The sequence below is a fragment of the Styela clava genome, chromosome 15, assembly GCF_964204865.1.
Source record: "Styela clava chromosome 15, kaStyClav1.hap1.2, whole genome shotgun sequence".
NCBI lineage: Eukaryota > Metazoa > Chordata > Ascidiacea > Stolidobranchia > Styelidae > Styela > Styela clava.
Window position 1 is genome coordinate 8,137,100 of NC_135264.1, and position 15,754 is coordinate 8,152,853.

Consider the following 15,754-nt stretch of genomic DNA (forward strand, 5'->3'; position numbering starts at 1 on the left):
GAGCAAAATCGAATGAAACGGCGACGAAAAGCCTACGACACTCGGTATTCCCAGCCGGTCACCCATGCAAGTACTAACCGAGCCCGACATTGCTTAACTTCCGAGATCGAACGAGATCGGGTGCATTCAACGTGGTATGGTTGTAGGCGATGAAGTAGTAGTCTATTCGGCTATTTGTATTTCGCAGTTGTTGGAAAACAGAGCAAAATCAAATGAAACCGCGACGAAAAGCCTACGACACTCGGTATTCCCAGCCGGTCACCCATGCAAGTACTAACCGAGCCCGACATTGCTTAACTTCTGAGATCGAACGAGATCGGGTGCATTCAACGTGGTATGGTTGTAGGCGATAAAGTAGTAGTTTATTCGGCTATTTGTATTTCGCAGTTGTTGGAAAACAGAGCAAAATCGAATGAAACGGCGACGAAAAGCCTACGACACTCGGTATTCCCAGCCGGTCACCTATGCAAGTACTAACCGAGCCTGACATTGCTTAACTTCCGAGATCGAACGATAACGGGTGCATTCAACGTGGTATGGTTGTAGGCGATAAAGTAGTAGTCTATTCGGCTATTTGTATTTCGCAGTTGTTGGAAAACAGAGCAAAATCGAATGAAACGGCGACAAAAAGCCTACGACACTCGGTATTCCCAGCCGGTCACCCATGCAAGTACTAACCGAGCCCGACATTGCTTAACTACCGAGATCGAACGAGATCGGGTGCATTCAACGTGGTATGTTTGTAGGCGATAAAGTAGTAGTCTATTCGGCTATTTGTATTTCGCAGTTGTTGGAAAACAGAGCAAAATCGAATGAAACGGCGACGAAAAGCCTACGACACTCGGTATTCCCAGCCGGTCACCCATGCAAGTACTAACCGAGCCCGACATTGCTTAACTTCCGAGATCGGGTGCATTCAACGTGGTATGGTTGTAGGCGGTAAAGCAGTAGTCTATTCGGCTATTTGTATTTCGCAGTTGTTGGAAAACAGAGCAAAATCGAATGAAACGGCGACGAAAAGCCTACGACACTCGGTATTCCCAGCCGGTCACCCATGCAAGTACTAACCGAGCCCGACATTGCTTAACTTCCGAGATCGAACGAGATCGGGTGCATTCAACGTGGTATGGTTGTAGGCGATTAAACAGTAGTCTATTCGGCTATTTGTATTTCGCAGTTGTTGGAAAACAGAGCAAAATCGAACGAAACGGCGACGAAAAGCCTACGACACTCGGTATTCCCAGCCGGTCACCCATGCAAGTACTAACCGAGCCCGACATTGCTTAACTTCCGAGATCGAACGAGATCGGGTGCATTCAACGTGGTATTGTTGTAGGCGATAAAGTAGTAGTCTATTCGGCTATTTGTATTTCGCAGTTGTTGGAAAACAGAGCAAAATCGAATGAAACGGCGACGAAAAGCCTACGACACTCGGTATTCCCAGCCGGTCACCCATGCAAGTACTAACCGAGCCCGACATTGCTTAACTTCCGAGATCGAACGAGATCGGGTGCATTCAACGTGGTATGGTTGTAGGCGATAAAGTAGTAGTCTATTCGGCTATTTGTATTTCGCAGTTGTTGGAAAACAGTGCAAAATCGAATGAAACGGCGACGAAAAGCCTTCGACACTCGGTATTCCCAGCCGGTCACCCATGCAAGTACTAACCGAGCCCGACATTGCTTAACTTCCGAGATCGAACGAGATCGGGTGCATTCAACGTGGTATGGTTGTAAGCGATAAAGTAGTAGTCTATTCGGCTATTTGTATTTCGCAGTTGTTGGAAAACAGAGCAAAATCGAATGAAACGGCGACGAAAAGCCTACGACACTCGGTATTCCCAGCCGGTCACCCATGCAAGTACTAACCGAGCCTGACATTGCTTAACTTCCGAGATCGAACGATAACGGGTGTATTCAACGTGGTATGGTTGTAGGCGATAAAGTAGTAGTCTATTCGGCTATTTGTATTTCGCAGTTGTTGGAAAACAGAGCAAAATCGAATCAAACGGCGACAAAAAGCCTACGACACTCGGTATTCCCAGCCGGTCACCCATGCAAGTACTAACCGAGCCCGACATTGCTTAACTTCCGAGATCGAGTGCATTCAACGTGGTATGGTTGTAGGCGATAAAGTAGTAGTCTATTCGGCTATTTGTATTTCGCAGTTGTTGGAAAACAGAGCAAAATCGAATGAAACGGCGACGAAAAGCCTACGACACTCGGTATTCCCAGCAGGTCACCCATGCGAGTACTAACCGAGCCCGACATTGCTTAACTTCCGAGATCGAACGAGATCGGGTGCATTCAACGTGGTATGGTTGTAGGCGATAAAGTAGTAGTCTATTCGGCTATTTGTATTTCGCAGTTGTTGGAAAACAGAGCAAAATCGAATGAAACGGCGACGAAAAGCCTACGACACTCGGTATTCCCAGCCGGTCACCCATGCAAGTACTAACCGAGCACGACATTGCTTAACTTCCGAGATCGAACGATAACGGGTGCATTCAACGTGGTATGGTTGTAGGCGATAAAGTAGTAGTGTATTCGGCTATTTGTATTTCGCAGTTGTTGGAAAACAGAGCAAAATCGAATGAAACGGCCACAAAAAGCCTACGACACTCGGTATTCCCAGCCGGTCACCCATGCAAGTACTAACCGAGCCCGACATTGCTTAACTTCCGAGATCGAACGAGATCGGGTGCATTCAACGTGGTATGGTTGTAGGCGATAAAGTAGTAGTCTATTCGGCTATTTGTATTTCGCAGTTGTTGGAAAACAGAGCAAAATCGAATGAAACGGCGACGAAAAGCCTACGACACTCGGTATTCCCAGCCGGTCACCCATGCAAGTACTAACCGAGCCCGACATTGCTTAACTTCCGAGATCGAACGAGATCGGGTGCATTCAACGTGGTATGGTTGTAGGCGATAAAGTAGTAGTCTATTCGGCTATTTGTATTTCGCAGTTGTTGGAAAACTGAGCAAAATCGAATGAAACGGCGACAAAAAGCCTACGACACTCGGTATTCCCAGCCGGTCACCCATGCAAGTACTAACCGAGCCCGACATTGCCTAACTTCCGAGATCGAACGAGATCGGGTGCATTCAACGTGGTATGGTTGTAGGCGATAAAGTAGTAGTCTATTCGGCTATTTGTATTTCGCAGTTGTTGGAAAACAGAGCAAAATCGAATGAAACGGCGACGAAAAGCCTACGACACTCGGTATTCCCAGCCGGTCACCCATGCAAGTACTAACCGAGCCCGACATTGCTTAACTTCCGAGATCGAACGAGATCGGGTGCATTCAACGTGGTATGGTTGTAGGCGATAAAGTAGTAGTCTATTCGGCTATTTGTATTTTGCAGTTGTTGGAAAACAGAGCAAAATCGAATGAAGCGGCGACGAAAAGCCTACGACACTCGGTATTCCCAGCCGGTCACCCATGCAAGTACTAACCGAGCCCGACATTGCTTAACTTCCGAGATCGAACGAGATCGGGTGCATTCGACGTTGTATGGTTGTAGGCGATAAAGTAGTAGTCTAGTCGGCTATTTGTATTTTGCAGTTGTTGGAAAACAGAGCAAAATCGAATGAAACGGCGACGAAAAGCCTACGACACTCGGTATTCCCAGCCGGTCACCCATGCAAGTACTAACCGAGCCCGACATTGCTTAACTTCCGAGATCGAACGAGATCGGGTGCATTCAACGTGGTATGGTTGTAGGCGATAAAGTAGTAGTCTATTCGGCTATTTGTATTTCGCAGTTGTTGGAAAACAGAGCAAAATCGAATGAAACGGCGACGAAAAGCCTACGACACTCGGTATTCCCAGCCGGTCACCCATGCAAGTACTAACCGAGCCTGACATTGCTTAACTTCCGAGATCGAACGATAACGGGTGCATTCAACGTGGTATGGTTGTAGGCGATAAAGTAGTAGTCTATTCGGCTATTTGTATTTCGCAGTTGTTGGAAAACAGAGCAAAATCGAATGAAACGGCGACAAAAAGCCTACGACACTCGGTATTCCCAGCCGGTCACCCATGCAAGTACTAACCGAGCCCGACATTGCTTAACTTCCGAGATCGAGTGCATTCAACGTGGTATGGTTGTAGGCGATAAAGTAGTAGTCTATTCGGCTATTTGTATTTCGCAGTTGTTGGAAAACAGAGCAAAATCGAATGAAACGGCGACGAAAAGCCTACGACACTTGGTATTCCCAGCCGGTCACCCATGCAAGTACTAACCGAGCCCGACATTGCTTAACTTCCGAGATCGAACGAGATCGGGTGCATTCAACGTGGTATTGTTGTAGGCGATAAAGTAGTAGTCTATTCGGCTATTTGTATTTCGCAGTTGTTGGAAAACAGAGCAAAATCGAATGAAACGGCGACGAAAAGCCTACGACACTCGGTATTTCCAGCCGGTCACCCATGCAAGTACTAACCGAGCCCGACATTGCTTAACTTCCGAGATCGAACGAGATCGGGTGCATTCAACGTGGTATGGTTGTAGGCGATAAAGTAGTAGTCTATTCGGCTATTTGTATTTCGCAGTTGTTGGAAAACAGTGCAAAATCGAATGAAAAGGCGACGAAAAGCCTTCGACACTCGGTATTCCCAGCCGGTCACCCATGCAAGTACTAACCGAGCCCGACATTGCTTAACTTCCGAGATCGAACGAGATCGGGTGCATTCAACGTGGTATGGTTGTAAGCGATAAAGTAGTAGTCTATTCGGCTATTTGTATTTCGCAGTTGTTGGAAAACAGAGCAAAATCGAATGAAACGGCGACGAAAAGCCTACGACACTCGGTATTCCCAGCCGGTCACCCATGCAAGTACTAACTGAGCCTGACATTGCTTAACTTCCGAGATCGAACGATAACGGGTGCATTCAACGTGGTATGGTTGTAGGCGATAAAGTAGTAGTCTATTCGGCTATTTGTATTTCGCAGTTGTTGGAAAACAGAGCAAAATCGAATGAAACGGCGACAAAAAGCCTACGACACTCGGTATTCCCAGCCGGTCACCCATGCAAGTACTAACCGAGCCCGACATTGCTTAACTTCCGAGATCGAGTGCATTCAACGTGGTATGGTTGTAGGCGATAAAGTAGTAGTCTATTCGGCTATTTGTATTTCGCAGTTGTTGGAAAACAGAGCAAAATCGAATGAAACGGCGACGAAAAGCCTACGACACTCGGTATTCCCAGCAGGTCACCCATGGGAGTACTAACCGAGCCCGACATTGCTTAACTTCCGAGATCGAACGAGATCGGGTGCATTCAACGTGGTATGGTTGTAGGCGATAAAGTAGTAGTCTATTCGGCTATTTGTATTTCGCAGTTGTTGGAAAACAGAGCAAAATCGAATGAAACGGCGACGAAAAGCCTACGACACTCGGTATACCCAGCCGGTCACCCATGCAAGTACTAACCGAGCACGACATTGCTTAACTTCCGAGATCGAACGATAACGGGTGCATTCAACGTGGTATGGTTGTAAGCGATAAAGTAGTAGTGTATTCGGCTATTTGTATTTCGCAGTTGTTGGAAAACAGAGCAAAATCGAATGAAACGGCCACAAAAAGCCTACGACACTCGGTATTCCCAGCCGGTCACCCATGCAACATCTAACCGAGCCCGACATTGCTTAACTTCCGAGATCGAACGAGATCGGGTGCATTCAACGTGGTATGGTTGTAGGCGATAAAGTAGTAGTCTATTCGGCTATTTGTATTTCGCAGTTGTTGGAAAACAGAGCAAAATCGAATGAAACGGCGACGAAAAGCCTACGACACTCGGTATTCCCAGCCGGTCACCCATGCAAGTACTAACCGAGCCCGACATTGCTTAACTTCCGAGATCGAACAAGATCGGGTGCATTCAACGTGGTATGGTTGTAGGCAATAAAGTAGTAGTCTATTCGGCTATTTGTATTTCGCAGTTGTTGGAAAACTGAGCAAAATCGAATGAAACGGCGACAAAAAGCCTACGACACTCGGTATTCCCAGCCGGTCACCCATGCAAGTACTAACCGAGCCCGACATTGCCTAACTTCCGAGATCGAACGAGATCGGGTGCATTCAACGTGGTATGGTTGTAGGCGATAAAGTAGTAGTCTATTCGGCTATTTGTATTTCGCAGTTGTTGGAAAACAGAGCAAAATCGAATGAAACGGCGACGCAAAGCCTACGACACTCGGTATTCCCAGCCGGTCACCCATGCAAGTACTAACCGAGCCCGACATTGCTTAACTTCCGAGATCGAACGAGATCGGGTGCATTCAACGTGGTATGGTTGTAGGCGATAAAGTAGTAGTCTATTCGGCTATTTGTATTTTGCAGTTGTTGGAAAACAGAGCAAAATCGAATGAAGCGGCGACGAAAAGCCTACGACACTCGGTATTCCCAGCCGGTCACCCATGCAAGTACTAACCGAGCCCGACATTGCTTAACTTCCGAGATCGAACGAGATCGGGTGCATTCGACGTGATATGGTTGTAGGCGATAAAGTAGTAGTCTAGTCGGCTATTTGTATTTTGCAGTTGTTGGAAAACAGAGCAAAATCGAATGAAACGGCGACGAAAAGCCTACGACACTCGGTATTCCCAGCCGGTCACCCATGCAAGTACTAACCGAGCCCGACATTGCTTAACTTCCGAGATCGAACGAGATCGGGTGCATTCAACGTGGTATGGTTGTAGGCGATAAAGTAGTAGTCTATTCGGCTATTTGTATTTCGCAGTTGTTGGAAAACAGAGCAAAATCGAATGAAACGGCGACGAAAAGCCTACGACACTCGGTATTCCCAGCCGGTCACCCATGCAAGTACTAACCGAGCCTGACATTGCTTAACTTCCGAGATCGAACGATAACGGGTGCATTCAACGTGGTATGGTTGTAGGCGATAAAGTAGTAGTCTATTCGGCTATTTGTATTTCGCAGTTGTTGGAAAACAGAGCAAAATCGAATGAAACGGCGACAAAAAGCCTACGACACTCGGTATTCCCAGCCGGTCACCCATGCAAGTAATAACCGAGCCCGACATTGCTTAACTTCCGAGATCGAGTGCATTCAACGTGGTATGGTTGTAGGCGATAAAGTAGTAGTCTATTCGGCTATTTGTATTTCGCAGTTGTTGGAAAACAGAGCAAAATCGAATGAAACGGCGACGAAAAGCCTACGACACTCGGTATTCCCAGCAGGTCACCCATGCAAGTACTAACCGAGCCCGACATTGCTTAACTTCCGAGATCGAACGAGATCGGGTGCATTCAACGTGGTATGGTTGTAGGCGATAAAGTAGTAGTCTATTCGGCTATTTGTATTTCGCAGTTGTTGGAAAACAGAGCAAAATCGAATGAAACGGCGACGAAAAGCCTACGACACTCGGTATTCCCAGCCGGTCACCCATGCAAGTACTAACCGAGCCCGACATTGCTTAACTTCCGAGATCGAACAATAACGGGTGCATTCAACGTGGTATGGTTGTAGGCGATAAAGTAGTAGTGTATTCGGCTATGTGTATTTCGCAGTTGTTGGAAAACAGAGCAAAATCGAGTGAAACGGCGACAAAAACCTACGACACTCGGTATTCCCAGCCGGTCACCCATGCAAGTACTAACCGAGCCCGACATTGCTTAACTTCCGAGATCGAACGAGATCGGGTGCATTCAACGTGGTATGGTTGTAGGCGATAAAGTAGTAGTCTATTCGGCTATTTGTATTTCGCAGTTGTTGGAAAACAGAGCAAAATCGAATGAAACGGCGACGAAAAGCCTACGACACTCGGTATTCCCAGCCGGTCACCCATGCAAGTACTAACCGAGCCCGACATTGGTTAACTTCCGAGATCGAACGAGATCGGGTGCATTCAACGTGGTATGGTTGTAGGCGATAAAGTAGTAGTCTATTCGGCTATTTGTATTTCGCAGTTGTTGGAAAACAGAGCAAAATCGAATGAAACGGCGACAAAAAGTCTACGACACTCGGTATTCCCAGCCTGTCACCCATGCAAGTACTAACCGAGCCCGACATTGCTTAACTTCCGAGATCGAACGAGATCGGGTGCATTCAACGTGGTATGGTTGTAGGCGATAAAGTAGTAGTCTATTCGGCTATTTGTATTTCGCAGTTGTTGGAAAACAGAGCAAAATCGAATGAAACGGCGACGAAAAGCCTACGACACTCGGTATTCCCAGCCGGTCACCCATGCAAGTACTAACCGAGCCCGACATTGCTTAACTTCCGAGATCGAACGAGATCGGGTGCATTCAACGTGGTATGGTTGTAGGCGATAAAGTAGTAGTCTATTCGGCTATTTGTATTTCGCTGTTGTTGGAAAACAGAGCAAAATCGAATGAAACGGCGACGAGAAGCCTACGACACTCGGTATTCCCAGCCGGTCACCCATGCAAGTACTAACCGAGCCCGACATTGCTTAACTTCCGAGATTGAACGAGATCGGGTGCATTCAACGTGGTATGGTTGTAGTCGATAAAGTAGTAGTCTGTTCTGCTATTTGTATTTTGCAGTTGTTAGAAAACATAGAAAAAACGAATGTAACGGCGACGAAAAAAAAGCCTACGACACTCGGTATTCCCGGCCGGTCACCCATGCAAGTACTAACCGAGCCCGACATTGCTTAACTTCCGAGATCGAACGAGATCGGGTGCATTCAACGTGGTATGGTTGTAGGCAATAAAGTAGTAGTCTATTCGGTTATTTGTATTTCGCAGTTGTTGGAAAACAGAGCAAAATCGAATGAAACGGCGACGAAAAGCCTACGACACTCGGTAATCCCAGCCGGTCACCCATGCAAGTACTAACCGAGCCCGACATTGCTTAACTTCCGAGATCGAACGAGATCGGGTGCATTCAGAGTGGTATGGTTGTAGGCGATAAAGTAGTAGTCTATTCGGCTATTTGTATTTTGCAGTTGTTGGAAAACAGAGCAAAATCGAATGAAGCGGCGACGAAAAGCCTACGACACTCGGTATTCCCAGCCGGTCACCCATGCAAGTACTAACCGAGCCCGACATTGCTTAACTTCCGAGATCGAACGAGATCGGGTGCATTCGACGTGGTATGGTTGTAGGCGATAAAGTAGTAGTCTATTCGGCTATTTGTATTTCGCAGTTGTTGGAAAACAGAGCAAAATCGAATGAAACGGCGACGAAAAGCCTACGACACTCGGTATTCTCAGCCGGTCGCCAATGCAAGTACTAACCGAGCCCGACATTGCTTAACTTCCGAGATCGAACGAGATCGGGTGCATTCAACGTGGTATGGTTGTAGGCGATAAAGTAGTAGTCTATTCGGCTATTTGTATTTCGCAGTTGTTGGAAAACAGAGCAAAATCGAATGAAACGGCGACGAAAAGCCTACGACACCGGTATTCGCAGCCGGTCACCCATGCAAGTACTAACAGAGCCCGACATTGCTTAACTTCCGAGATCGAACGAGATCGGGTGCATTCAACGTGGTATGGTTGTAGGCGATAAAGTAGTAGTCTATTCGGCTATTTGTATTTTGCAGTTGTTGGAAAACAGAGCAAAATCGAATGAAACGGCGACAAAAAGTCTACGACACTCGGTATTCCCAGCCTGTCACCCATGCAAGTACTAACCGAGCCCGACATTGCTTAACTTCCGAGATCGAACGAGATCGGGTGCATTCAACGTGGTATGGTTGTAGGCGATAAAGTAGTAGTCTATTCGGCTATTTGTATTTCGCAGTTTTTGGAAAACAGAGCAAAATCGAATGATACGGCGACGAAAAGCCTAAGACACTCGGTATTCCCAGCCGGTCACCCATGCAAGTACTAACCGAGCCCGACATTGCTTAACTTCCGAGATCGAACGAGATCGGGTGCATTCAACGTGGTATGGTTGTAGTCGATAAAGTAGTAGTCTGTTCTGCTATTTGTATTTTGCAGTTGTTAGAAAACATAGAAAAAACGAATGGAACGGCGACGAAAAAAAAGCCTACGACACTCGGTATTCCCGGCCGGTCACCCATGCAAGTACTAACCGAGCCCGACATTGCTTAACTTCCTAGATCGAACGAGATCGGGTGCATTCAACGTGGTATGGTTGTAGGCAATAAAGTGGTAGTCTATTCGGCTATTTGTATTTCGCAGTTGTTGGAAAACAGAGCAAAATCGAATAAAACGGCGACGGAAAACCTACGATACTCGGTATTCCCAGCCGGTCACCCATGCAAGTACTAACCGAGCCCGACATTGCTTAACTTCCGAGATCGAACGAGATCGGGTGCATTCAACGTGGTATGGGTGTAGGCGATAAAGTAGTAGTCTATTCGGCTATTTGTATTTTGCAGTTGTTGGAAAACAGAGCAAAATCGAATGAAGCGGCGACGAAAAGCCTACGACACTCGGTATTCCCAGCCGGTCACCCATGCAAGTACTAACCGAGCCCGACATTGCTTAACTTCCGAGATCGAACGAGATCGGGTGCATTCGACGTGGTATGGTTGTAGGCGATAAAGTAGTAGTCTATTCGGCTATTTGTATTTCGCAGTTGTTGGAAAGCAGAGCAAAATCGAATGAAACGGCGACGAAAAGCCTACGACACTCGGTATTCCCAGCCGGTCACCCATGCAAGTACTAACCGAGCCCGACATTGCTTAACTTCCGAGATTGAACGAGATCGGGTGCATTCAACGTGGTATGGTCGTAGGCGATATAGTAGTAGTCTATTCGGCTATTTGTATTTCGCAGTTGTTGGAAAACAGAGCAAAATCGAATGAAACGGCGATGAAAAGCCTACGACACTCGGTATTCCCAGTCGGTCACCCATGCAAGTACTAACCGAGCCTGACATTGCTTAACTTCCGAGATCGAACGATAACGGGTGCATTCAACGTGGTATGGTTGTAGGCGATGAAGTAGTAGTCTATTCGGGTATTTGTATTTCGCAGTTGTTGGAAAACAGAGCAAAATCGAATGAAACGGCGACAAAAAGCCTACGACACTCGGTATTCCCAGCCGGTCACCCATGCAAGTACTAACCGAGCCCGACATTGCTTAACTTCCGAGATCGAGTGCATTCAACGTGGTATGGTTGTAGGCGATGAAGTAGTAGTCCATTCGGCTATTTGTATTTCGCAGTTGTTGGAAAACAGAGCAAAATCGAATGAAACGGCGACGAAAAGCCTACGACACTCGGTATTCCCAGCCGGTCACCCATGCAAGTACTAACCGAGCCCGACATTGCTTAACTTCCGAGATCGAACGAGATCGGGTGCATTCGACGTGGTATGGTTGTAGGCGATAAAGTAGTAGTCAATTCGGCTATTTGTATTTCGCAGTTGTTGGAAAACAGAGCAAAATCGAATGAAACGGCGACGAAAAGCCTACGACACTCGGTATTCCCAGCCGGTCACCCATGCAAGTACTAACCGAGCCCGACATTGCCCAACTTCCGAGATCGAACGAGATCGGGTGCATTCAACGTGGTATGGTTGTAGGCGATAAAGTAATAGTCTATTCGGCTATTTGTATTTCGCAGTTGTTGGAAAACAGAGCAAAATCGAATGAAACGGCGACGAAAAGCCTACGACACTCGGTATTCCCAGCCGGTCACCCATGCAAGTACTAACCGAGCCCGACATTGCTTAACTTCCGAGATCGAACGAGATCGGGTGCATTCAACGTGGTATGGTTGTAGGCGATAAAGTAGTAGTCTATTCGGCTATTTGTATTTTGCTTTTGTTGGAAAACAGAGCAAAATCGAATGAAACGGCGACAAAAAGTCTACGACACTCGGTATTCCCAGCCTGTCACCCATGCAAGTACTAACCGAGCCCGACATTGCTTAACTTCCGAGATCGAACGAGATCGGGTGCATTCAACGTGGTATGGTTGTAGGCGATAAAGTAGTAGTCTATTCGGCTATTTGTATTTCGCAGTTGTTGGAAAACAGAGCAAAATCGAATGAAACGGCGACGAAAAGCCTACGACACCGGTATTCGCAGCCGGTCACCCATGCAAGTACTAACCGAGCCCGACATTGCTTAACTTCCGAGATCGAACGAGATCGGGTGCATTCAACGTGGTATGGTTGTAGGCGATAAAGTAGTAGTCTATTCGGCTATTTGTATTTTGCAGTTGTTGGAAAACAGAGCAAAATCGAATGAAACGGCGACAAAAAGTCTACGACACTCGGTATTCCCAGCCTGTCACCCATGCAAGTACTAACCGAGCCCGACATTGCTTAACTTCCGAGATCGAACGAGATCGGGTGCATTCAACGTGGTATGGTTGTAGGCGATAAAGTAGTAGTCTATTCGGCTATTTGTATTTCGCAGTTTTTGGAAAACAGAGCAAAATCGAATGATACGGCGACGAAAAGCCTAAGACACTCGGTATTCCCAGCCGGTCACCCATGCAAGTACTAACCGAGCCCGACATTGCTTAACTTCCGAGATCGAACGAGATCGGGTGCATTCAACGTGGTATGGTTGTAGTCGATAAAGTAGTAGTCTGTTCTGCTATTTGTATTTTGCAGTTGTTAGAAAACATAGAAAAAACGAATGGAACGGCGACGAAAAAAAAGCCTACGACACTCGGTATTCCCGGCCGGTCACCCATGCAAGTACTAACCGAGCCCGACATTGCTTAACTTCCTAGATCGAACGAGATCGGGTGCATTCAACGTGGTATGGTTGTAGGCAATAAAGTGGTAGTCTATTCGGCTATTTGTATTTCGCAGTTGTTGGAAAACAGAGCAAAATCGAATAAAACGGCGACGGAAAACCTACGATACTCGGTATTCCCAGCCGGTCACCCATGCAAGTACTAACCGAGCCCGACATTGCTTAACTTCCGAGATCGAACGAGATCGGGTGCATTCAACGTGGTATGGGTGTAGGCGATAAAGTAGTAGTCTATTCGGCTATTTGTATTTTGCAGTTGTTGGAAAACAGAGCAAAATCGAATGAAGCGGCGACGAAAAGCCTACGACACTCGGTATTCCCAGCCGGTCACCCATGCAAGTACTAACCGAGCCCGACATTGCTTAACTTCCGAGATCGAACGAGATCGGGTGCATTCGACGTGGTATGGTTGTAGGCGATAAAGTAGTAGTCTATTCGGCTATTTGTATTTCGCAGTTGTTGGAAAGCAGAGCAAAATCGAATGAAACGGCGACGAAAAGCCTACGACACTCGGTATTCCCAGCCGGTCACCCATGCAAGTACTAACCGAGCCCGACATTGCTTAACTTCCGAGATTGAACGAGATCGGGTGCATTCAACGTGGTATGGTCGTAGGCGATATAGTAGTAGTCTATTCGGCTATTTGTATTTCGCAGTTGTTGGAAAACAGAGCAAAATCGAATGAAACGGCGATGAAAAGCCTACGACACTCGGTATTCCCAGTCGGTCACCCATGCAAGTACTAACCGAGCCTGACATTGCTTAACTTCCGAGATCGAACGATAACGGGTGCATTCAACGTGGTATGGTTGTAGGCGATGAAGTAGTAGTCTATTCGGGTATTTGTATTTCGCAGTTGTTGGAAAACAGAGCAAAATCGAATGAAACGGCGACAAAAAGCCTACGACACTCGGTATTCCCAGCCGGTCACCCATGCAAGTACTAACCGAGCCCGACATTGCTTAACTTCCGAGATCGAGTGCATTCAACGTGGTATGGTTGTAGGCGATGAAGTAGTAGTCCATTCGGCTATTTGTATTTCGCAGTTGTTGGAAAACAGAGCAAAATCGAATGAAACGGCGACGAAAAGCCTACGACACTCGGTATTCCCAGCCGGTCACCCATGCAAGTACTAACCGAGCCCGACATTGCCCAACTTCCGAGATCGAACGAGATCGGGTGCATTCAACGTGGTATGGTTGTAGGCGATAAAGTAATAGTCTATTCGGCTATTTGTATTTCGCAGTTGTTGGAAAACAGAGCAAAATCGAATGAAACGGCGACGAAAAGCCTACGACACTCGGTATTCCCAGCCGGTCACCCATGCAAGTACTAACCGAGCCCGACATTGCTTAACTTCCGAGATCGAACGAGATCGGGTGCATTCAACGTGGTATGGTTGTAGGCGATAAAGTAGTAGTCTATTCGGCTATTTGTATTTTGCTTTTGTTGGAAAACAGAGCAAAATCGAATGAAACGGCGACAAAAAGTCTACGACACTCGGTATTCCCAGCCTGTCACCCATGCAAGTACTAACCGAGCCCGACATTGCTTAACTTCCGAGATCGAACGAGATCGGGTGCATTCAACGTGGTATGGTTGTAGGCGATAAAGTAGTAGTCTATTCGGCTATTTGTATTTCGCAGTTGTTGGAAAACAGAGCAAAATCGAATGAAACGGCGACGAAAAGCCTACGACACTCGGTATTCCCAGCCGGTCACCCATGCAAGTACTAACCGAGCCCGACATTGCTTAACTTCCGAGATCGAACGAGATCGGGTGCATTCCACGTGGTATGGTTGTAGGCGATAAAGTAGTAGTCTATTCGGCTATTTGTATTTCGCAGTTGTTGGAAAACAGAGCAAAATCGAATGAAACGGCGACGAAAAGCCTACGACACTCGGTATTCCCAGGCGGTCACCCATGCAAGTACTAACCGAGCCCGACATTGCTTAACTTCCTAGATCGAACGAGATCGGGTGCATTCAACGTGGTATGGTTGTAGGCGATAAAGTAGTAGTCTATTCGGGTATTTGTATTTTGCAGTTGTTGGAAAACAGAGCAAAATCGAATGAAGCGGCGACGAAAAGCCTACGACACTCTGTATTCCCAGCCGGTCACCCATGCCAGTACTAACCGAGCCCGACATTTCCTAACTTCCGAGATCGAACGAGATCGGGTGCATTCAACGTGGTATGGTTGTAGTCGATAAAGTAGTAGTCTGTTCTGCTATTTGTATTTTGCAGTTGTTAGAAAACATAGAAAAAACGAATGGAACGGCGACGAAAAAAAAGCCTACGACACTCGGTATTCCCGGCCGGTCACCCATGCAAGTACTAACCGAGCCCGACATTGCTTAACTTCCGAGATCGAACGAGATCGGGTGCATTCAACGTGGTATGGTTGTAGGGAATAAAGTAGTAGTCTATTCGGCTATTTGTATTTCGCAGTTGTTGGAAAACAGAGCAAAATCGAATGAAACGGCGACGAAAAGCCTACGATACTCGATATTCCCAGCCGGTCACCCATGCAAGTACTAACCGAGCCCGACATTGCTTAACTTCCGAGATCGAACGAGATCGGGTGCATTCAACGTGGTATGGTTGTAGGCAATAAAGTAGTAGTCTATTCGGCTATTTGTATTTTGCAGTTGTTGGTAAACAGAGCAAAATCGAATGAAGCGGCGACGAAAAGCCTACGACACTCGGTATTCCCAGCCGGTCACCCATGCAAGTACTAACCGAGCCCGACATTGCTTAACTTCCGAGATCGAACGAGATCGGGTGCATTCGACGTGGTATGGTTGTAGGCGATAAAGTAGTAGTCTATTCGGCTATTTGTATTTCGCAGTTGTTGGAAAACAGAGCAAAATCGAATGAAACGGCGACGAAAAGCCTACGACACTCGGTATTCCCAGCCGGTCACCCATGCAAGTACTAACCGAGCCCGACATTGCTTAACTTCCGAGATCGAACGAGATCGGGTGCATTCAACGTGGTATGGTTGTAGGCGATAAAGTAGTAGTCTATTCGGCTATTTGTATTTCGCAGTTGTTGGAAAACAGAGCAAAATCG

At 46.9% G+C, this 15,754-nt stretch overlaps 50 non-coding genes and 29 pseudogenes across 50 annotated transcripts; all 79 read right to left on the reverse strand.

Annotated features, from left to right (window-relative positions):
* Positions 1–29: 29 nt before the first annotated feature.
* LOC144414042 (5S ribosomal RNA) lies at positions 30–148 on the reverse strand. Its single transcript, XR_013469933.1, has one exon. It is a non-coding gene; the product is annotated as a 5S ribosomal RNA (ribosomal RNA).
* An 81-nt stretch (positions 149–229) lies between these two features.
* Positions 230–348, reverse strand: LOC144416008 (5S ribosomal RNA). The gene has a single exon (XR_013471902.1). It is a non-coding gene; the product is annotated as a 5S ribosomal RNA (ribosomal RNA).
* An 81-nt stretch (positions 349–429) lies between these two features.
* On the reverse strand, positions 430–548 carry LOC144412668 (5S ribosomal RNA; annotated as a pseudogene).
* Positions 549–629: 81 nt separating this feature from the next.
* On the reverse strand, positions 630–748 carry LOC144416857 (5S ribosomal RNA). Its single transcript, XR_013472750.1, has one exon. It is a non-coding gene; the product is annotated as a 5S ribosomal RNA (ribosomal RNA).
* An 81-nt stretch (positions 749–829) lies between these two features.
* Positions 830–938, reverse strand: LOC144411991 (5S ribosomal RNA; annotated as a pseudogene).
* An 81-nt stretch (positions 939–1,019) lies between these two features.
* LOC144414043 (5S ribosomal RNA) lies at positions 1,020–1,138 on the reverse strand. The gene has a single exon (XR_013469934.1). It is a non-coding gene; the product is annotated as a 5S ribosomal RNA (ribosomal RNA).
* An 81-nt stretch (positions 1,139–1,219) lies between these two features.
* On the reverse strand, positions 1,220–1,338 carry LOC144414899 (5S ribosomal RNA). Its single transcript, XR_013470790.1, has one exon. It is a non-coding gene; the product is annotated as a 5S ribosomal RNA (ribosomal RNA).
* Positions 1,339–1,419: 81 nt separating this feature from the next.
* LOC144414044 (5S ribosomal RNA) lies at positions 1,420–1,538 on the reverse strand. Its single transcript, XR_013469935.1, has one exon. It is a non-coding gene; the product is annotated as a 5S ribosomal RNA (ribosomal RNA).
* An 81-nt stretch (positions 1,539–1,619) lies between these two features.
* On the reverse strand, positions 1,620–1,738 carry LOC144416799 (5S ribosomal RNA). The gene has a single exon (XR_013472692.1). It is a non-coding gene; the product is annotated as a 5S ribosomal RNA (ribosomal RNA).
* Positions 1,739–1,819: 81 nt separating this feature from the next.
* Positions 1,820–1,938, reverse strand: LOC144412131 (5S ribosomal RNA; annotated as a pseudogene).
* Positions 1,939–2,019: 81 nt separating this feature from the next.
* LOC144412403 (5S ribosomal RNA) lies at positions 2,020–2,128 on the reverse strand (annotated as a pseudogene).
* Positions 2,129–2,209: 81 nt separating this feature from the next.
* Positions 2,210–2,328, reverse strand: LOC144414412 (5S ribosomal RNA). The gene has a single exon (XR_013470302.1). It is a non-coding gene; the product is annotated as a 5S ribosomal RNA (ribosomal RNA).
* Positions 2,329–2,409: 81 nt separating this feature from the next.
* LOC144412218 (5S ribosomal RNA) lies at positions 2,410–2,528 on the reverse strand (annotated as a pseudogene).
* Positions 2,529–2,609: 81 nt separating this feature from the next.
* LOC144414045 (5S ribosomal RNA) lies at positions 2,610–2,728 on the reverse strand. Its single transcript, XR_013469936.1, has one exon. It is a non-coding gene; the product is annotated as a 5S ribosomal RNA (ribosomal RNA).
* Positions 2,729–2,809: 81 nt separating this feature from the next.
* LOC144414046 (5S ribosomal RNA) lies at positions 2,810–2,928 on the reverse strand. The gene has a single exon (XR_013469937.1). It is a non-coding gene; the product is annotated as a 5S ribosomal RNA (ribosomal RNA).
* An 81-nt stretch (positions 2,929–3,009) lies between these two features.
* On the reverse strand, positions 3,010–3,128 carry LOC144416259 (5S ribosomal RNA). Its single transcript, XR_013472152.1, has one exon. It is a non-coding gene; the product is annotated as a 5S ribosomal RNA (ribosomal RNA).
* Positions 3,129–3,209: 81 nt separating this feature from the next.
* LOC144414047 (5S ribosomal RNA) lies at positions 3,210–3,328 on the reverse strand. The gene has a single exon (XR_013469938.1). It is a non-coding gene; the product is annotated as a 5S ribosomal RNA (ribosomal RNA).
* Positions 3,329–3,409: 81 nt separating this feature from the next.
* On the reverse strand, positions 3,410–3,528 carry LOC144417487 (5S ribosomal RNA; annotated as a pseudogene).
* An 81-nt stretch (positions 3,529–3,609) lies between these two features.
* On the reverse strand, positions 3,610–3,728 carry LOC144414048 (5S ribosomal RNA). The gene has a single exon (XR_013469939.1). It is a non-coding gene; the product is annotated as a 5S ribosomal RNA (ribosomal RNA).
* An 81-nt stretch (positions 3,729–3,809) lies between these two features.
* On the reverse strand, positions 3,810–3,928 carry LOC144412096 (5S ribosomal RNA; annotated as a pseudogene).
* Positions 3,929–4,009: 81 nt separating this feature from the next.
* LOC144412404 (5S ribosomal RNA) lies at positions 4,010–4,118 on the reverse strand (annotated as a pseudogene).
* An 81-nt stretch (positions 4,119–4,199) lies between these two features.
* On the reverse strand, positions 4,200–4,318 carry LOC144414593 (5S ribosomal RNA). Its single transcript, XR_013470483.1, has one exon. It is a non-coding gene; the product is annotated as a 5S ribosomal RNA (ribosomal RNA).
* An 81-nt stretch (positions 4,319–4,399) lies between these two features.
* LOC144415806 (5S ribosomal RNA) lies at positions 4,400–4,518 on the reverse strand. Its single transcript, XR_013471700.1, has one exon. It is a non-coding gene; the product is annotated as a 5S ribosomal RNA (ribosomal RNA).
* Positions 4,519–4,599: 81 nt separating this feature from the next.
* On the reverse strand, positions 4,600–4,718 carry LOC144416800 (5S ribosomal RNA). The gene has a single exon (XR_013472693.1). It is a non-coding gene; the product is annotated as a 5S ribosomal RNA (ribosomal RNA).
* Positions 4,719–4,799: 81 nt separating this feature from the next.
* Positions 4,800–4,918, reverse strand: LOC144412652 (5S ribosomal RNA; annotated as a pseudogene).
* Positions 4,919–4,999: 81 nt separating this feature from the next.
* LOC144412405 (5S ribosomal RNA) lies at positions 5,000–5,108 on the reverse strand (annotated as a pseudogene).
* An 81-nt stretch (positions 5,109–5,189) lies between these two features.
* On the reverse strand, positions 5,190–5,308 carry LOC144414610 (5S ribosomal RNA). The gene has a single exon (XR_013470499.1). It is a non-coding gene; the product is annotated as a 5S ribosomal RNA (ribosomal RNA).
* Positions 5,309–5,389: 81 nt separating this feature from the next.
* Positions 5,390–5,508, reverse strand: LOC144412941 (5S ribosomal RNA; annotated as a pseudogene).
* An 81-nt stretch (positions 5,509–5,589) lies between these two features.
* On the reverse strand, positions 5,590–5,708 carry LOC144418351 (5S ribosomal RNA; annotated as a pseudogene).
* Positions 5,709–5,789: 81 nt separating this feature from the next.
* LOC144415833 (5S ribosomal RNA) lies at positions 5,790–5,908 on the reverse strand. Its single transcript, XR_013471727.1, has one exon. It is a non-coding gene; the product is annotated as a 5S ribosomal RNA (ribosomal RNA).
* An 81-nt stretch (positions 5,909–5,989) lies between these two features.
* Positions 5,990–6,108, reverse strand: LOC144416260 (5S ribosomal RNA). The gene has a single exon (XR_013472153.1). It is a non-coding gene; the product is annotated as a 5S ribosomal RNA (ribosomal RNA).
* An 81-nt stretch (positions 6,109–6,189) lies between these two features.
* Positions 6,190–6,308, reverse strand: LOC144414049 (5S ribosomal RNA). The gene has a single exon (XR_013469940.1). It is a non-coding gene; the product is annotated as a 5S ribosomal RNA (ribosomal RNA).
* Positions 6,309–6,389: 81 nt separating this feature from the next.
* On the reverse strand, positions 6,390–6,508 carry LOC144416798 (5S ribosomal RNA). The gene has a single exon (XR_013472691.1). It is a non-coding gene; the product is annotated as a 5S ribosomal RNA (ribosomal RNA).
* An 81-nt stretch (positions 6,509–6,589) lies between these two features.
* LOC144414050 (5S ribosomal RNA) lies at positions 6,590–6,708 on the reverse strand. Its single transcript, XR_013469941.1, has one exon. It is a non-coding gene; the product is annotated as a 5S ribosomal RNA (ribosomal RNA).
* Positions 6,709–6,789: 81 nt separating this feature from the next.
* On the reverse strand, positions 6,790–6,908 carry LOC144412097 (5S ribosomal RNA; annotated as a pseudogene).
* Positions 6,909–6,989: 81 nt separating this feature from the next.
* Positions 6,990–7,098, reverse strand: LOC144412907 (5S ribosomal RNA; annotated as a pseudogene).
* An 81-nt stretch (positions 7,099–7,179) lies between these two features.
* On the reverse strand, positions 7,180–7,298 carry LOC144414903 (5S ribosomal RNA). The gene has a single exon (XR_013470794.1). It is a non-coding gene; the product is annotated as a 5S ribosomal RNA (ribosomal RNA).
* An 81-nt stretch (positions 7,299–7,379) lies between these two features.
* Positions 7,380–7,498, reverse strand: LOC144418424 (5S ribosomal RNA; annotated as a pseudogene).
* An 80-nt stretch (positions 7,499–7,578) lies between these two features.
* Positions 7,579–7,697, reverse strand: LOC144414834 (5S ribosomal RNA). The gene has a single exon (XR_013470724.1). It is a non-coding gene; the product is annotated as a 5S ribosomal RNA (ribosomal RNA).
* Positions 7,698–7,778: 81 nt separating this feature from the next.
* LOC144415574 (5S ribosomal RNA) lies at positions 7,779–7,897 on the reverse strand. The gene has a single exon (XR_013471466.1). It is a non-coding gene; the product is annotated as a 5S ribosomal RNA (ribosomal RNA).
* Positions 7,898–7,978: 81 nt separating this feature from the next.
* On the reverse strand, positions 7,979–8,097 carry LOC144417633 (5S ribosomal RNA; annotated as a pseudogene).
* Positions 8,098–8,178: 81 nt separating this feature from the next.
* Positions 8,179–8,297, reverse strand: LOC144414052 (5S ribosomal RNA). The gene has a single exon (XR_013469943.1). It is a non-coding gene; the product is annotated as a 5S ribosomal RNA (ribosomal RNA).
* Positions 8,298–8,378: 81 nt separating this feature from the next.
* LOC144417296 (5S ribosomal RNA) lies at positions 8,379–8,497 on the reverse strand. Its single transcript, XR_013473189.1, has one exon. It is a non-coding gene; the product is annotated as a 5S ribosomal RNA (ribosomal RNA).
* Positions 8,498–8,582: 85 nt separating this feature from the next.
* Positions 8,583–8,701, reverse strand: LOC144414632 (5S ribosomal RNA). The gene has a single exon (XR_013470521.1). It is a non-coding gene; the product is annotated as a 5S ribosomal RNA (ribosomal RNA).
* An 81-nt stretch (positions 8,702–8,782) lies between these two features.
* On the reverse strand, positions 8,783–8,901 carry LOC144417559 (5S ribosomal RNA; annotated as a pseudogene).
* An 81-nt stretch (positions 8,902–8,982) lies between these two features.
* Positions 8,983–9,101, reverse strand: LOC144415479 (5S ribosomal RNA). The gene has a single exon (XR_013471371.1). It is a non-coding gene; the product is annotated as a 5S ribosomal RNA (ribosomal RNA).
* Positions 9,102–9,182: 81 nt separating this feature from the next.
* Positions 9,183–9,301, reverse strand: LOC144417340 (5S ribosomal RNA). The gene has a single exon (XR_013473234.1). It is a non-coding gene; the product is annotated as a 5S ribosomal RNA (ribosomal RNA).
* An 81-nt stretch (positions 9,302–9,382) lies between these two features.
* LOC144418094 (5S ribosomal RNA) lies at positions 9,383–9,500 on the reverse strand (annotated as a pseudogene).
* Positions 9,501–9,581: 81 nt separating this feature from the next.
* Positions 9,582–9,700, reverse strand: LOC144417634 (5S ribosomal RNA; annotated as a pseudogene).
* An 81-nt stretch (positions 9,701–9,781) lies between these two features.
* LOC144417367 (5S ribosomal RNA) lies at positions 9,782–9,900 on the reverse strand. Its single transcript, XR_013473260.1, has one exon. It is a non-coding gene; the product is annotated as a 5S ribosomal RNA (ribosomal RNA).
* Positions 9,901–9,985: 85 nt separating this feature from the next.
* Positions 9,986–10,104, reverse strand: LOC144417227 (5S ribosomal RNA). Its single transcript, XR_013473120.1, has one exon. It is a non-coding gene; the product is annotated as a 5S ribosomal RNA (ribosomal RNA).
* Positions 10,105–10,185: 81 nt separating this feature from the next.
* On the reverse strand, positions 10,186–10,304 carry LOC144417086 (5S ribosomal RNA). The gene has a single exon (XR_013472979.1). It is a non-coding gene; the product is annotated as a 5S ribosomal RNA (ribosomal RNA).
* An 81-nt stretch (positions 10,305–10,385) lies between these two features.
* On the reverse strand, positions 10,386–10,504 carry LOC144415480 (5S ribosomal RNA). The gene has a single exon (XR_013471372.1). It is a non-coding gene; the product is annotated as a 5S ribosomal RNA (ribosomal RNA).
* An 81-nt stretch (positions 10,505–10,585) lies between these two features.
* LOC144414440 (5S ribosomal RNA) lies at positions 10,586–10,704 on the reverse strand. Its single transcript, XR_013470330.1, has one exon. It is a non-coding gene; the product is annotated as a 5S ribosomal RNA (ribosomal RNA).
* Positions 10,705–10,785: 81 nt separating this feature from the next.
* Positions 10,786–10,904, reverse strand: LOC144411925 (5S ribosomal RNA; annotated as a pseudogene).
* Positions 10,905–10,985: 81 nt separating this feature from the next.
* On the reverse strand, positions 10,986–11,094 carry LOC144412406 (5S ribosomal RNA; annotated as a pseudogene).
* An 81-nt stretch (positions 11,095–11,175) lies between these two features.
* LOC144415482 (5S ribosomal RNA) lies at positions 11,176–11,294 on the reverse strand. The gene has a single exon (XR_013471374.1). It is a non-coding gene; the product is annotated as a 5S ribosomal RNA (ribosomal RNA).
* Positions 11,295–11,375: 81 nt separating this feature from the next.
* On the reverse strand, positions 11,376–11,494 carry LOC144417671 (5S ribosomal RNA; annotated as a pseudogene).
* An 81-nt stretch (positions 11,495–11,575) lies between these two features.
* LOC144414053 (5S ribosomal RNA) lies at positions 11,576–11,694 on the reverse strand. Its single transcript, XR_013469944.1, has one exon. It is a non-coding gene; the product is annotated as a 5S ribosomal RNA (ribosomal RNA).
* Positions 11,695–11,775: 81 nt separating this feature from the next.
* On the reverse strand, positions 11,776–11,894 carry LOC144417635 (5S ribosomal RNA; annotated as a pseudogene).
* An 81-nt stretch (positions 11,895–11,975) lies between these two features.
* LOC144417119 (5S ribosomal RNA) lies at positions 11,976–12,093 on the reverse strand. The gene has a single exon (XR_013473012.1). It is a non-coding gene; the product is annotated as a 5S ribosomal RNA (ribosomal RNA).
* Positions 12,094–12,174: 81 nt separating this feature from the next.
* Positions 12,175–12,293, reverse strand: LOC144417637 (5S ribosomal RNA; annotated as a pseudogene).
* An 81-nt stretch (positions 12,294–12,374) lies between these two features.
* LOC144417369 (5S ribosomal RNA) lies at positions 12,375–12,493 on the reverse strand. Its single transcript, XR_013473262.1, has one exon. It is a non-coding gene; the product is annotated as a 5S ribosomal RNA (ribosomal RNA).
* Positions 12,494–12,578: 85 nt separating this feature from the next.
* LOC144417228 (5S ribosomal RNA) lies at positions 12,579–12,697 on the reverse strand. Its single transcript, XR_013473121.1, has one exon. It is a non-coding gene; the product is annotated as a 5S ribosomal RNA (ribosomal RNA).
* Positions 12,698–12,778: 81 nt separating this feature from the next.
* On the reverse strand, positions 12,779–12,897 carry LOC144417088 (5S ribosomal RNA). Its single transcript, XR_013472981.1, has one exon. It is a non-coding gene; the product is annotated as a 5S ribosomal RNA (ribosomal RNA).
* Positions 12,898–12,978: 81 nt separating this feature from the next.
* Positions 12,979–13,097, reverse strand: LOC144415483 (5S ribosomal RNA). The gene has a single exon (XR_013471375.1). It is a non-coding gene; the product is annotated as a 5S ribosomal RNA (ribosomal RNA).
* An 81-nt stretch (positions 13,098–13,178) lies between these two features.
* On the reverse strand, positions 13,179–13,297 carry LOC144414441 (5S ribosomal RNA). The gene has a single exon (XR_013470331.1). It is a non-coding gene; the product is annotated as a 5S ribosomal RNA (ribosomal RNA).
* Positions 13,298–13,378: 81 nt separating this feature from the next.
* On the reverse strand, positions 13,379–13,497 carry LOC144411926 (5S ribosomal RNA; annotated as a pseudogene).
* An 81-nt stretch (positions 13,498–13,578) lies between these two features.
* Positions 13,579–13,687, reverse strand: LOC144412407 (5S ribosomal RNA; annotated as a pseudogene).
* An 81-nt stretch (positions 13,688–13,768) lies between these two features.
* On the reverse strand, positions 13,769–13,887 carry LOC144417672 (5S ribosomal RNA; annotated as a pseudogene).
* An 81-nt stretch (positions 13,888–13,968) lies between these two features.
* Positions 13,969–14,087, reverse strand: LOC144414054 (5S ribosomal RNA). Its single transcript, XR_013469945.1, has one exon. It is a non-coding gene; the product is annotated as a 5S ribosomal RNA (ribosomal RNA).
* An 81-nt stretch (positions 14,088–14,168) lies between these two features.
* On the reverse strand, positions 14,169–14,287 carry LOC144417638 (5S ribosomal RNA; annotated as a pseudogene).
* Positions 14,288–14,368: 81 nt separating this feature from the next.
* Positions 14,369–14,487, reverse strand: LOC144415788 (5S ribosomal RNA). Its single transcript, XR_013471681.1, has one exon. It is a non-coding gene; the product is annotated as a 5S ribosomal RNA (ribosomal RNA).
* Positions 14,488–14,568: 81 nt separating this feature from the next.
* Positions 14,569–14,687, reverse strand: LOC144415722 (5S ribosomal RNA). The gene has a single exon (XR_013471615.1). It is a non-coding gene; the product is annotated as a 5S ribosomal RNA (ribosomal RNA).
* Positions 14,688–14,768: 81 nt separating this feature from the next.
* Positions 14,769–14,887, reverse strand: LOC144412440 (5S ribosomal RNA; annotated as a pseudogene).
* An 85-nt stretch (positions 14,888–14,972) lies between these two features.
* On the reverse strand, positions 14,973–15,091 carry LOC144416532 (5S ribosomal RNA). The gene has a single exon (XR_013472425.1). It is a non-coding gene; the product is annotated as a 5S ribosomal RNA (ribosomal RNA).
* An 81-nt stretch (positions 15,092–15,172) lies between these two features.
* LOC144415979 (5S ribosomal RNA) lies at positions 15,173–15,291 on the reverse strand. Its single transcript, XR_013471873.1, has one exon. It is a non-coding gene; the product is annotated as a 5S ribosomal RNA (ribosomal RNA).
* An 81-nt stretch (positions 15,292–15,372) lies between these two features.
* Positions 15,373–15,491, reverse strand: LOC144415484 (5S ribosomal RNA). Its single transcript, XR_013471376.1, has one exon. It is a non-coding gene; the product is annotated as a 5S ribosomal RNA (ribosomal RNA).
* Positions 15,492–15,572: 81 nt separating this feature from the next.
* On the reverse strand, positions 15,573–15,691 carry LOC144414055 (5S ribosomal RNA). The gene has a single exon (XR_013469946.1). It is a non-coding gene; the product is annotated as a 5S ribosomal RNA (ribosomal RNA).
* Positions 15,692–15,754: the final 63 nt, after the last annotated feature.